Consider the following 12,075-nt stretch of genomic DNA (forward strand, 5'->3'; position numbering starts at 1 on the left):
TCCTTAAAGACTATATAAGGTCCAGCCTGGGAAACATAGTGACAGCCAGTTTCTACAAAAAAAATATAAAAATTGGCCAGGCATGTGGCTCACACCTGTAATCCCAGCTCTTTGGGAGGCTGAGGCAGGAGGATCATTTCAGTTCAGAAGTTTGAAACCAGCCTCGGCAACGTGGCAAAACCCTGTCTTTACAAAAAATTAGCTGGGTGTGGTGTCATTCAGATAGTCCCAGCTACTTGAGAGGCTGAGCTGGGAGGAACCCTTGAGCCAGGAGGTTAAGGCTGCAGTGAGCTGTGATTGTACCACTGCACTGCAGCACGGGCAACAGAGCAAGACCCTGTCTCAAAAAAAAAAAAAAAAAAAAAGCAGTGCACCTGTAGTCCTAGCTACTCAGGAAGTGGAAGGATTACTTGAGCCCAGGAGTTCAAGGCTAAAGTGAGCTGCAATCACTGCATTCCAGCCTGGGTGATAGAATGAGAACTTGTCTCTTTAAAAAAAAAAAAAAAAAGGGCCAGGCACGGTGGCTCACACCTGTAATCCCAGCACTTTGGGAGGCCGAGGCGGGTGGATCACAAGGTCAGGAGTTCGAGACCAAGCTGGCCAATACGGTGAAACTCCATCTCTACTAAAAAGTACAAAAATTAGCTGGTCGTGGTGGCAGGCGCCTGTAATCCCAGCTACAGGGAGGCTGAGGCAGGAGAATACCTTGAACCCAGAAGGCAGAGGTTGCAGTGAGCTGAGAACGTGCCACTGCACTCCAGCCTGGGCGACAGAGTGAGACTCCATCTCAAAAAAAAAAAAAAAAGGCCAGGAGCAGTGGCTCACACCTGTAATCCCAGCACTTTGGGAGGCCGAGGCAGGAGGATCACCTGAGGTCAGGAATTCAAGGCCAGCCAGCCCAACATGGTGAAACCCTGTCCCTACTAAAAATACAAAAAAATTAGCTGGGCATGGTGGTGTGTGCCTATAATCCCAGCTACTTGGGAGGCTGAGGCAGGAGAATTGCTTGAACCCAAGAGGTGGACGTTGCAGTGAGTGGAGATCGCGCCATTGCACTCCAGCCTAGGCAACAGAGCGAGACTCTATCTCAAAAAACAAACAAGAAAAAAAAAACTATATAAGCTGTTACTACCTGTTTAACAGTAGAAGAAACAGAGTGTAAGTAACTTGCCTGAGGTTACCCAGTAAGCAGCAGAGTTGGGATTCCATGTCTGCTTGATACTTTTTTTTGAGACGGAGTCTTGCTCTTGTTGCCCAGGCTGGAGTGCAATGGCGCGATCTCCACTCACTGCAACCTCCACCCCCCGGGTTCAAGTGATTCTTCTGCCTCAGCCTCCCGAATAGCTGGGATTACAGGCAACCACCACCACGCCCAGCTAATTTTTTGTATATTTAGTAGAGATGGAGTTTCACCATGTTGACCAGGCTGGTCTTGAACTGCTGACCTCAGGTGATCCACCCGCCTCGGCCTTCCAAAGTGCTGGGATTATAGGCGTGAGCCACCGCGCCCGGCTCTGCTTGATACTTAATGGTGATTTTATCCAGCTTTGCATCTGAGGCTCCCTTTCCAATAAGGATGGGAGGAAGAGAAAGAGGGGACAGCAGTCAAGATGCGGGGACACAATGGGCAGGGCCATGTGCAGTGGCTGTGGTGAAAGTTCCAGAGAAATTACATGGCTGTAGTGGAGTAAGCAAGTTCTAAATTCTGAAGACCATGAACAGAGGCAGCTCAAATTTTAAAACGCAGGAAAACACACTGCGCCTATTAAGGGACCAGATGGCTGTACAGTTGGGTTGAAACCTCAGGGACATGAAGAGGAGGGGTAAGAGATGAGCATGGAAAAGAAGGTTTGGAGTTCCACTGTAAAGGAGCTTAAATGCCAGGAAAAAGAGTTTGTGTCCAACTCTGTAGGCAGGGAGAGTCACTGCAGGTATCTGAATGTGGAAGTCATAATTAGGATGGTCTTTTGGGAAGAGGAGGCTGGGAGAGGTGTGTATGGATTGGAGCTGCAGAGGCAAGTCCTGAGGAGCTGAGTTTAGGGACTAGTAACAGTGATACATACAGAGGATAATGAAAGACCATCCTGAGGGGGGTGGCAGTGGGAAAGGAAGGAGGCATGGGTTTGAGCGTCAGAATTAATGGGACTTGGCAACTTAGTGGATGAGTATAAAGAGAGGAAAAAGTTGTAGGTGGTGAGAGGATGGTGCAGAACTTGGAGTAAGGGGGCAGAGGAGGTAGTGAGAGTAAGGAGCTCCATTTTGGAGACACTGAATTTGAGATGCTAGAAGAACGTCTATATAGAGTTTCAGCAGCCCTCTGGAGCTGAATCTGAAATTCAGAACAAGTTGGGACAAGAGAAACAGATTTGAGAATAATTACCATAAAGATAGTAGTAGAAGAGCAAGGGGAAAAAGTGACCTGTGTAGTCACATAGGGCCCTAAGCTTAGTTTAATGTTCTGCTGTTATGTTCTTAAAATTCTTCGAACAAGGAGCCCTGCATTTTCATTTTGCAAGGGGATCCATAATTATACCAAGGGAGAAGGTGCAGTACAGGCTGGGATCCTTACCCCAGACTACTGATGGAGTCTGCGTCTTGTGAAATGGTACATACAATCTGATGTATTTGTGTAGTCATACATGTGTCTGAGAATAGGGTTCATGAATTTCATCAGATTCACAAAAGGGTTTGTTACAGGCCAGGCACAGGATGGCTCATGCCTGTAATCCCAGCACTTTGAGAGGCCGAGGTGGATAGATCACCTGAGGTCAGGAGTTTGAGACCAGCCTGGCCAACATGATGAAACCCCATCTCTACTAAAAATACAAAAATTAGCTGGCCATGGTGGCACATGCCTGTAATCCCAGCTACTTGGGAGGCTGAGGCAGGAGAATTGTTTGAACCTAGGAGGTGGAGGTTGCTTTGAGCCGAGATCGTGCCACTGTACTCCAGCCTGGGCAACAGAGTGAGATTCTGTCAAAAAAAAAAAAAAAAAAAAGATGGTACTGGCTGCTTCTGGGAAGGGGAACTGGGTGAGAAGACCAGGATGGGAAGCTGACTTTTCATTTTGTATGCCCTTTTTCTTTTCTTTCTTGAGATGGAGTTTCACTCTTGTTGCCCAGGCTGGAGTGCAATGGTGCAATCTCACTGTAACCTCCGCCTCCTGGGTTCAAGAGATTCTCCTGCCTCAGCCTCCTGAGTAGCTGGGATTACAGGCATGTGCCACCACACCCAGCTAATTTTGTATTTTTGGTAGAGATGGGCTTTCTCCATGTTGGTCAGGCTGGTCTCAAACTCTCAACCTCAGGTGATCCGCCTGCCTCAGCCTCCCAAAGTGCTGAGATTACAGGCCTGAGCCACCGCGTCCAGCCTGTATCCCCTTTTTCTACCTTTGGAACTTTTTTTTTTTTTTTTGAGACAGAGTCTTGCTCTGTCGCCCAGGCTGAAGTGCAGTGGCACAATCTCAGCTCACTGCAAACTCCACCTCCTGGGTTCAAGCGATTCTCCTGCCTCAGTCTCCCGAGTAGCTGGGATTACAGGTGCCCACCACCACGCCCAGCTAATTTTTGTATTTTTAGTAGAGACGGCGGTTTCACCATCTTGGCCAGGCTAGTCTTGAACTCCTCACCTCATGATCCACCCACCTCAGCCTCCCAAAGTGCTGGGATTACAGGCGTGAGCCACCGCGCCTGGCCTACCTTTGGAACTTTTAACTGTGTCATTTAGTACCACTTCAAAAATGAAACAAAATAGTCTGGGCACGGTGGTTCACACCTGTAATCCCAGCACTTTGGGAGGCCAAGGCCGGTGGATCATGAGGTCAGGAGTTCAAGACCAGCCTGGCCAAGATAGTGAAACCCCATCTCTACTAAAAACTACAAAAATTAGGCGCAGGGGTGGGCACCTGTAATCCCAGCTATTCGGGAGTAGCTGAGGCAGGAGAATCGCTTGAACATGGGCGGCAGAGGTTGCAGTGAGCCGAGATCACGCCACTGCATTCCAGCCTGGCAACAGAGTGAGACTGCGTCTCAAAAAAACAAAAAAAAAAGAAAGAAACAAAATAATTTAAAACAAAGCCTCACGGGTCCAGAGAAAGAAGAGGGAACAAGGAGATCCTGGGGATATATAGATGGAGAAGGTGGGGAAGCAGCTGCCAAAGAGGTAGTGGGAGAACTAGGATTGAGCCTGTTGTGACTGCTGCCAGAGGAGGGGTTTCTAGGAGAGTATCACCAATGGTCAGATGTGGCCAGAGAAGAGGGTGAGGAACAAGAAAGGGCCAGTGCCTTTTATGTGGCAGAAGCTTAAAACATGTCTTTCGTGTATGGAAGACCATGATGGCAAGACCTCCCCCACGAGGGGAGCCACACACCACGAGCCTCCCTCCCCCAACTCAACCAGTCCCATCAGCCCGACCCATCTGTGTGTTCCCTCCAGACGCCTACAGGGAATAGCTCAGAACAGACGGAAGCTGAAGCCAGGCTCCCGCCAGACTTGGGAGAGGTGAGGCCTTCTCTGAGAGCCAGGCCATTCTCTCTTTCTCTCTCAAGGCAAAGTAGAGCCATTGATCTTGGCTGGGGTGAGAGGTCAGCAGAGGGCACCGGGACCTGAGCTGCCATGCCAGGTAAGGTCCTTTCTGTCCTCATGCATCTCTTAACCACTGCAATTTTGTCTTGGAGTCCATGTTCCCTTACCAGCCCCTGCCCAGCCCCTACGACTCCCACTCCCCTTTGCCCACAAGACCCCCTCATTGGCCCAGAGCATAGACTTTGTGTGCTCTCCCCTGAGGGTCAGAGGAACGGGGAGTCCTGCATCTGGAAATCTCTCCACTCTGGGCCTCTGCCTACAGATGAGCTTTTAGGCCGTGCTGCATCTGAGTCCTCTAGAGAGACTGGAACAGGGGCTCTTCTCTTCTGAAAGACTGCCAGGGTCATACGTGGAAGTCCTCTGGGTTAAACCCTCACTCCCAGGAAGTTCACACACACACATCTTTTTATTAATCTAATATAGTTTCAATCCACATCAATCTAAGTAAATTTTCCTGGACATTTTACTCTTTCATCCACAAATGCTAGAAGACATTTTGTTTCTCTCAAGTACTAAACATCTGCAATATGCCAATCACTGTGCTGGGCCCAATGGGGAAAACAAATACAAATAAGACACAATCTCTGCCCCTCAAATAGCTTACAATTAAGCTGGGGAGATGGATGAGGTGACACAGCACAAAACAGGGAAAACAGCAGCAAACAATACCACATTCTATCTAACTGGGGGCTACCTCATGTGCTCCAGGAATTCTGAATGGAAAAAACAGTAAATTTGGAAGACATATTTTAGAAACTGGGCCTTAAAGGATATGTAGGCTATAGATAGTTGAGAGAAAGAAGGAAAAGCATTCCTTGTGGTCAAACTACATGAGCAAATGCACAGAGGAGAAACAGTGGGCAGCCCACCACATGAGGAAAAGGCCCTTCCTATAAAGAAGGCAGCAAAATTTGGGTGGATGGTGCAGTCGTCAAAGGACACAAATGCCAGACAAGAGCATACTGCTTCTCAGGCCTTTATCATCTTGGTGACTCCCTGATGGATATGCTCAAGGTCCCTTTTCATCTATTTGAATACTGATGTCAAGTTTCCACAGCTTAGTGGCCTTGAAAACTCCAGATGTGAATGCAAATTCAGTAAGCCCTTGAATGCTTTTCAGTTAGTGCTCAGGCTGTTTCCTGGATGGGGGTCTGTGGATGAAGTCACTCTTAACCTGTCTGGTTTGCTGAACTCAGCTATGCTATCCCAACTCTAAAATGAAGAATACCTACCTTGTAGCGAAGTCATGAGGACTAAATAAAAGAGCAAAGATATTTGTAATTTCTCAAGCATTATACAGAGAAGCAGTGGAAGTAGTAACGCCTTTTGCAACCTATGTCCTGGCTCCATATTTAGGCATCAAAGCAGCTTGCTAAACTCTCAAAGCACAGCACCATTTGGAGATAAAAATTTAAGTTATGGTCTACAAAGTCCAACATGCCTCCCATAGGACTCACAGGTAACACTTTATTGGGTTTTGTTGTTTGATGGAAGGTTGGGGGAAAGATTGGCAATTGAAGCTCTGCGATAGTATTTTACTGCATGATTTTCCATTTTTGTGTTCAAATTATAACTTGACTTTAAGCAGAGGACCTGTGCTGATTTAAAATACTTACTCAGGTTGGGCAAGTGGCTCACGCCTATAATCCCAGCACTTTGGGAGGCCAAGGTGGGTGGATCACTTGAGGTCAAGAATATGAGACCAGCCTGGCCAACATGGTGAAACCCTATTTCTACTAAAAAAAATTACAAAAATTAGCCAGGCATGGTGGTGGGTGCCTGTAATTCCAGCTACTCGGGAGGCTGAGGCGGGAGAATCACTTGAACCCAGGAGGCAGCGGTTGAAGTGAGCAGAGATCATGCCACTGCACTCCAGCCTGGGTGATAGCGTGAGACTCTGTCTCAGAAAAATACATAAATAAGGCCCAGCCGGGCACAGTGGCTCACGCCTGTAATCCCAGCACTCTGGGAGGCCGAGGCGAATGGATCACAAGGTCAGGAGATCGAAACCATCCTGGCTAACACAGTGAAACCCCATCTCTACTAAAAAATACAAAAAATTAGCCGGGCATAGTGGCAGGTGCCTGTAGTCCCAGCTACTTGGGAGGCTGAGGCAGGAGAATGGCGTGAACCTGGGAGGCAGAGCTTGCAGTGACCTGAGATCGCGCCACTGCACTCCAGCCTGGGCAACAAAGCGAGACTCCGTCTCAAAAAAAATAAATTAATTAATTAAAAATAAATAAATAAATAAGGCCCAGTGCAGTGGCTCAGGACTGTAATCCCAGCACTTTGGGAGGCCAAGGCAGGCGGATCACCTGAGGTCAGGAGTTCGAGACCAGCCTAACCAACATGGAGAAACCCTGTCTCCACTAAAAATACAAAATTAGCTGGGCGTGGTGGCGCGTGCCTGTAATCCCAGCTACTCAGGAGTCTGAGGCAGGAGAATCACTTGAACCCAGGAAGCAGAGGTTGCGGTGAGCCGAGATCCCACCATTGCACTCCAGCCTGGGCAACAAGAGCGAAAGTCCATCTCAAAGAAAAAATAAAAATAAATAAATAAATAAATACTTATTCAGAAAGGAAAATGCCAGTGTAGGGCTAGGCTCTGGAGACCAACAAAGACAGGTGCTTGGGGGAGGCTGAGATGCTAAGGAAAGGGTGGTAACAGAGGGTGCTCTCAGGCAGTTGTGGTGGCTCACACCTATAATCCTAGCACTTTGGGAGGCCAAGGAGGGAGGATCACTTGAGCCCAGGAGTTCAAGACCAGCTGGGCAACATAGTAAGACCCCATCTCTACAAAAAATACAAAACTTAGCTGGGCATAGTGGCACATACCTGTAGTTCCAGCTAATCAAAAGGATCATTTGAGCTCAGGAGGTTGAGACTGCAGTGAGCTGTGATGGCACCACTGTACTCCAGCATGGGCAACAGAGTCAGACCCTGTCTCAAAACAAAACAAAACAGAGTGCCCTGGTATTTTTCCTCTGCCAGACAAAGCTAATGGTGTTACGTACCTTGAAGTCACCTGGGAGGGGGGCTAATTTTGATTTTTCGAAACCATCTGGTTAAAATCTAACTATGTGGACAGAGCCTCAAGCATAAAGAGATTGGGCTGTGGGATTTGCTTTCCTGAAAACTAGGCAAGTTATGTGTGACCCAAGACCTTGTAAGCTTGGGGTTTTAGCGCAGGAACAATTTATTTATTTAAAAATGAAGATTTATTTTCACCATTGCACCGCCCTTGCTTTTCCCCATAAACCTTGAGCTCTGAAGTTGGGGATAATGAAGTCAGCTAGAAAATCGAGTGAGTAGGCATCCAGAGGAGTGAAAATACTGAGGACAGTAATAAGCCAAGTTCTAAACCTTTCTCAATGAATTCTCACAACATCCCTATAAGATAGGTGTTATCATTTCCTTTTTACAGATGAAGTGTGACAGAAGTGAAGTAACTTACCCAAGCTTATTCAGCTAGTTTGTGAGGGAAGAGGGATCTGAACCATGCTGTGTGGTTCCAGAGTGTGACACTCGGCTACAGGGTGGAAGTCCCCTAGCTTGCTTATGCTCAGGAGTTGAGGAGGCGAATTCTTAGCACCACTGATTCTAAGCAAGTAGGCTTCCTGATGCCTGAAAGCTGACTGAAACTCTCATCCTTTCTCGAACATTGGCAAGTTTGACAGGTCTCCGATTTCCAAGGTCATTGTTTCTCCTTTCTACAATCTGGCACTGACTGGCTCCTTTCCAGTCTTCAGGCACCTCATCCATCTACCCATTGCTCTCAAAAATAACTGCTTAATGGCTCTCCAGAAACTCCAGCCAACTCCTTAAGGGCTCTTGAGAGCAGATCATCTGAACAACTAATAGACTTCATCCAACTTTTTGAAGTGATCTTTGATCAGCTCTTTCCTTGCACCCACCTTCCCACATGATCTAAGTTGGTTGGTCTGCTTCACCTCACTTTCACAGAGCTCTCTCAACCAAGGGCACACGAGAGAGCAAACCAGTCCTGGATATAAAGTGCAAAAGTTAGAGAGGCGAAAGGATGTCTGAAGCTAGAAGATTCAGATATGCAGCTTCTCAGACCGGAATTCCTTTCCTGCATCCAGCTCGTGACTATTGCCTTCACCTGGTTGCCATGGAAACATCAGTCTCTGGTGGATGGCAAGCAGCACTTTAGAAAGAAAGTATCACAGGCTACCATGGTAACATCAGAAAGAGTAAAGCTGCATCTTCTCTCCTGGTGGAATGAGGAAGGAATGGATGAGGCTGCTGGGAAAAGCAGCCTAGAAGGGGCAGCCTTTGGAAAGCCTGGTGCTGACTTTAACACAGAGAGCATTCATTCAATTCTATAGACATTTAATATGTGCAAGGCAAAGCAATCATGAGAAAGACATCTAAGTCTGGCCTCATCAGGCTGTAACCATCGAGTAATGGAGTTTTCAATAAAATAATTATTATTGAAATTATTTTATTTACTAAATAAAAGTAGAGTAAGATGACCCACAAGAGGACAAAGAATACTGAAAAGAGAGATTAACTCCACCTAGGAAAGCTTCAGGGTCTTAAAGGACAGGACTTTGATCAGCAGAAGGAGGAAAGGAAGAGAAATAGCTGGCAGGATAGATCACTCCCATGCCTTCTAGCAAGATGCTGAGCCTACAGTAGGTCTGGCCTCAAGCTGCTTCAAAATAAGGTCTGAGGCTGGCTTCTCAATGCACATGTCCATGCTATCTCCCAGGGCCCTTGTAGCAGAAAAAGAGCACCTTCAAGGTTCACCCACAAACACTGTCACTCAAGATAAGCAAAGACATGGCAGTGGAAAAATTCTGAGTCTACTGAGAGTTATGGGTACAGGGATAGGAAAAGTGACACTTCTTCACTGACTCCAAGGCCTTGTCTTCCACGGTGGTGCTGAGAGGCAGGTAAGGTTAAGATCAAGGGTTCTGAAGCGAGAGTACTTGGATTGGAATCCCTAACTTGCTAACTTTGTGCTTATGGGGAAAATTATTTAACCTATTTGGATATGTTTCCTTGTTTACAAAGTAAAGATAATAAACTACTTTAGAGGATTGTTGTGAGGATTTTGTGACTTAATACACATGATTAGAACGCCTAACCTACAAGCAACCTTGCACAAATGTTAACAATGACCATTATGCCACCTCCTGTCACCTCACCTTTCAGAGTCTCTTTTCACTGTCCAAGTGTTGCTGCCTGATTTTCACTAAAGCCTTTCCATCACAGGGAAAAGAGGGACTGTGATATAATTCCATCCTTCAGGTTTTCACTCAATTCCCTTCATGATATGCTCCAGGACTAAAAGTTCACAAGTCAATCCTCTCCTTCTACTGGTAACTCCTGTCTGGGGGTTGTTGGGAGTCTGAGGAAGCAGGCAGAATTCCTGTGTCAAGAGTACAGCAGTTTAAAGAACAAGGAGGAAATGCTGCCACCTTAGTGAATACAGAAGCATAGACTGGAAGTCAAAAATCAGGTGAGAATCTTTTCTAGAACTGAAGACTGGTAGGGAAATTCTAAGTATGCTGGCAAAGGATCTGGGCCACAATGTCACCCCTACGCCACCAGCCACCATGTGCAGGTAGACGTTGAGGGAAGTTTCTTTTACCTTAAGCTGGGCCGAGTCTGTTCACTGCCCACTTCTCTCCACTCTAACCGCCTCGTATGGAGGGATGAGTAACAAGAAGGCACTGAGTCACACACCGACACCAACTGTCACTCACTAGATACCATCACCTTATATGGAGTAAGACTGGAAATTATCTTAGATATGTCCTTACATTGTCTCTCTCCCAGCAAGAGGCTATGTGAGGAACTAAGAACAAGAAAGAACTGAGGTGGAAGGATCCGAGTGTAGGAAGGCCAAAGTAGGGATGGAAACATAAGGAAACCAAGCAGAGGAAAGCAGGGAGGCAAGGCCTATGGATATTTATAATAGTCTGAAGGAGCCAAGCCAGCCATGAGGAGACCCAGTTCATGGCCTCAGGATGACTAACAAAAACGGTACCCACTGCACTTCTCGAGATGCATTAGAAGACAAATCAATAACTGTAGGGGTGCTGGGTCATAGTCAGCAGCTTCTACCTAAAAATAGTGCATCCTCCTCCCCTTCCCCCCAGGTACAGAAAGCAAACTAGGATAAGATGGGCGAAGGGATGGGGGTGGTAACCAGGAGAACAGCAACATCATGTGAGATCCAGGCCTGGAAGAATCAGAAATGCTGTGGTTTGAATGCATCCCCCAAAAGTTTACATTGGAAATTTGACTCCCAATGCAACAGTGTTGAAGATGGGGCTTAATAGGAGGTGATTGGGTCACAAGGACAGAGCCCTCATGAATGGATTAATGTCACCATCACAGAGCAGGTTATCATGAGAGAAGGCCGTTATAAAGCAAGTTTGGCCCATGGTCCCTTTGTCTCATGTACTCATTTCTACCTTGTGCCCTTCTGCCATGGGATGACCCTCACCTGATGCAGGCACCATGCTCTTGAAATTCCCAGCCTCCAGAACTGTGAGAAATACACTTTTCTGTTTTTTTGAGATGGAGTCTCGCTCTGTTGCCCAGGCTGGAGTGCAGTGGTGCGACCTCGGCTCACTGCAACCTCCGCCTCCCAGGCTCAAGTGATTCTCCTGTCTCAGCCTCCTGAGTAGCTGGGATTACAGGCGCCCACCACCATGCCCGGCTACTTTTTGTATTTTTAGTAGAGACAGAGTTTCACCATGTTGGCCAGGCTGGTCTTGAACTCCTGACCTCGTGATCCACCCACCTCGGCCTCCCAAAGTGCTGGGATTACAGGCGTGAGCCACTGCACCCAGCCTACACTTCTTTTCTTTACAAATTACTCAGTCTGTGGTATTGTTACAGAAGCAGCAAACAGACTTAGGACCTAGAGTCCCACTGGCCTTTTATGACTCAAGCAGGCTTCAAGTATTTAAATGATTTTGTGTTAAAAGCAACCCCAGAGGCTAACATCACTGGTTTAGTAAGTCTGAGAGCGGACAAATTAAAACCTAACAGCAATTATCCATATTTTTAGCATAATAAAGTCTTAGCATTTTGTTGCCATAGAGATCAAAAAAAGAGCCCCACAGAGCCCTGCCCCTGAATTCAGGCCTTCTCATTTGGTCCCTAAGCTGGGTGAGACAGCCTCTCTCCCACCCCCTTATTAAGGCAGTGGTAGGTGCACCTTCCCTTTCACAGAGGTATTTCTGGAATACTCAGTTCCCTAGAATTCACTGGTCCCAGGCCTGTGTTATCCCAGGCAGAGCCATATGGAAAGCAGGAACTGAGGGGACCGACAGAGGAACAACAGTAGACATCAGGTCAGGGGAACCCTGCTGTTATACAAGACCCAAACCCCTTTGGATATTGGACTGGGATTGCTACTACAAAGAGGGTCAAAGGCAGGTACAAAGGCCAATAGAGTTAAGAAAGCTCAGCTTAGCTCTGATACTTAACTCTTCAAGATCACAACCC

The sequence above is a fragment of the Pongo pygmaeus genome, chromosome 15, assembly GCF_028885625.2.
Source record: "Pongo pygmaeus isolate AG05252 chromosome 15, NHGRI_mPonPyg2-v2.0_pri, whole genome shotgun sequence".
In the NCBI taxonomy this organism is placed as follows: domain Eukaryota; kingdom Metazoa; phylum Chordata; class Mammalia; order Primates; family Hominidae; genus Pongo; species Pongo pygmaeus.